Below are 3,191 nucleotides of genomic sequence, written 5' to 3'. Positions count from 1 at the left end.
AAATGACTGGTCAATTTTAATTCAAGCTAAATGTAATCCATTAAAAGGTATGAAAGATTTAAGTTAACATTGTATGGGGAAACTAGAGCATTAGGAAGGATAATAAATTAAGCAAAATGGGCCCCCACAACCTCAACATGCATTTGGATCATATTTGAAACATGTTCAAAATGTATAGACCAAGTGATGACATTCTCGAATTACCAAAGCTGTTACTTAAAAAAAAAAATGTAATGCTGATGCTGCTGTTCCATGAAATGTACTTTGAATGGCAAGGTCAGAGACTGTTAACCTATTAAAGACAGGGATCTTTTCATTTCAATCAATTGAGTATATACCTAGCACAAGGCAACAGGTGTTCTTTTTTTGTTTGTTTGTTTGTTTTTGTGCTGTTGTTATTGTTGTTTTTTTGAGACAGAGTCTTGCTCTGTCGGCCAGGCTGGAAAGCAATAGCACTATCTCGGCTCACTGCAACCTCTGCCTGCCGGGCTCAAGCAATTCTCCTGCCTCAGTCTCCCGAGTAGCTAGGATTACAGGTGCCTGCCACCACGCCCAGCTAATTTTTGTGTTTTTAGTAGAGACAGAGTTTCACCTAGTTGGCCAGGCTGGTCTTGAACTCCTGACCTCAGGTAAACTGCCCACCTCAACCTCCAAAAGTGCTGGGATTACAGGCATGAGCCACCGTGCCTGGCCAGGTGTTTTTATACATTTATTGGATAAATGACTCTCCCTGCTCCTCCAGGAAGAATTCCTGCATCTGATTAAGACCTTTTGTTTGTACTTTCCCTAAAATCTGTGTGTATAGATACGCACTTACAATAGTATATAGAAGTGGAGCTTTTGCTTCTTTGTTCTTTATTTCTTTTCATGGATAAGTTACTTGAGGGTAAGGTTTATATCATTTTCTAGATGTATTCTCAGTACTGAGGACAGTGTTCAGAATGTAAAAGGCACTCAGAAAATGTGTTTTTTTTTTTTTTTAATAAATGATTTGTAAATGCAAAACCTGCTTTTTCTCCCCCAAAGCGGGAATTCATCTCCCACTGACACATAGTTCCCTAAATCCATGCATGATCACATATTCTCAGGAGAGGGGAGGAAGAGGTACATATTAAAGTACCCATATTAAAGACAAAAGAGAAATGGGTGTCTGGGAAATGACACCTTGGCACAGAAATTCACATGCAGCTTCATCCTTAGATCAGACGCAGAGTGCAAAGGACTGAGCAAATGAGGAAATGTCTCCCCAGAACTAGACTTAATACATCAGCAGTTGTCATTTTCAACTGGTGTTTCTTGTCGTGGAGGACAGCCGCTCTGCCAGGCCAGAATTAGTTTGGCCACTGTCAAGGTCATTGTCCATTCTCAGATCTGGCAGTAAGTCTAGAGTCTGGCAAGCCTGGCTTCTCAAAGTGGATTAGGTGGGCTCTCGGAGGTGTGCTTTGGCTGCACTCCCAATTCTCATACCTAAAGGTGGGTGATGTTCTCTGAGGACGGCTGCCTCTTCAGTCTCTCTTTGGATCTGAGTCAAGCTCCCTGACCTTAGGCCTGTGCACTATTTCAGACACTGCAATTGCCCAGGCCTGCCCTGCTACAGCAATAAGCTGTGTGTCATCATCATCGTAAGTATATTCTGGCAGGAAATACATAAGTTAACCTGAGGCTAAGGCCCAGAATCAGAAAATGAGTTATAGAAGACAAAAACAAAAACAATCAAGGAATGGATGGATGGATGAATGAATGAATGAACCTCTTTTAAAACACGTGGGTAATTATATGAAACCCCATCTGTTTCCCTCTGCCAGTTCCTTAAAATTGCTTAAATTAATAAAATTTATATGTAAAAATGGGGTTATATTAAAAGGCAACCTAAGTCTTTTCCAGAAAAATCAATGAACTAGTCATACAACCCAAGGGGAAATAACTATCTTTGCAGGCCTTTTGGCCCGTCTTAGTTTCTGTTCGAATTCCCTAGGCTTTCTCACCTCAAAAGAGGTAGTTGGATGCAGTTATTGTTTATACAGGGAAGAAAGAAAAGGGGTAGTAATATAAATTTGAAGGTGAATTTCAAAATCCAGTGTAAGAAAAGGGGAGATGGTCTGACTGGCCTAGAGAGGTGAACAGTAGTTCAGAGGTACTCTTATTTATTCTATCCCTTGTTAGATTTGTGTATTTCACTGTTAAATACACTCTCATGGTGGAATGTGGAAAGAAGTGAGACAGTGGTCCGAGTGCTTGTGGCTTTGTGGCTTGTGGCTTTGTGGCTTGTGGCTCTTCCGTCTTATTCTCTCCCACCCTTCTCTCTTCCTCCATTCACATTCACATAGGTATCTGCATCTATCCATATATACCTAGATTTAGGAATACATCTGTAGATACATATTTATATGTGTAATATATAAATGATCTATAAAAAATAGGTAGGTATATTGATATATTGTAAACTAACAGCAAATTTTTGTAAGCTGGAATAGGATATTCAGCAGGCCAGCAGCCCAAAGGGCTCCACCAGGAAAGCCATCTTCTCAGGCTTCTGTGATAACCTCAATGTTAATCTGGACCACTCCTAGCGTCCTTCATGGTAGCCCTACTTTTAAGTGGCAGGGTCATGAATGTAAAAAGGACTTTCTAAACCTTCCTGAAATGTCTCCTTCAGGGAGCCCATCACCAGGGACGCCAGGAACAGCTTCCAACAGGGCCCAGGAGAGGCCGCAGGAAGGACCCCTTCCCTCTCAGAGAGACTTCTCAGGAAACAATTTCAGACTCTGACCTGGGAAGAAAAAAACTTCTCTCCACTAGGCTTCCAGCTGCTGCTGCTTCTGAAAATATAGTCCTCTGAGACCCTCCCCATTCCCAGCTTCCAACCATAGGGATGAGAAGTTAGATTGGGAATGACCCTAAGGGATCTCTGCCCAGTTTTCTGGAGGAGGAGAATGGAGTGGCAGGTACTTGCCTCGGGATGGGGATCCTATGGCTGGGGATACATGGCTGGCAGCGCCGACCAGAGCCCAGCCTGCCCCCCAGCTCCTTGGGCCCCGTTTCCTTCGCATCCCGCACACCCACCCTCCTCGCGAGGGCAGCTTCCCCAGCACACGCCCCAGCACCACTTTCCTCTGACGTCCGCCTCCTGAGCTCTGACGATCGCCCCCGCCGGCCGCCCTTATAAAGGGGACTTTTCCCAATACTCGATC

This window comes from Macaca nemestrina, chromosome 13 (assembly GCF_043159975.1).
Source record: "Macaca nemestrina isolate mMacNem1 chromosome 13, mMacNem.hap1, whole genome shotgun sequence".
In the NCBI taxonomy this organism is placed as follows: domain Eukaryota; kingdom Metazoa; phylum Chordata; class Mammalia; order Primates; family Cercopithecidae; genus Macaca; species Macaca nemestrina.
Note: the sequence above shows the minus strand (reverse complement) of the source record.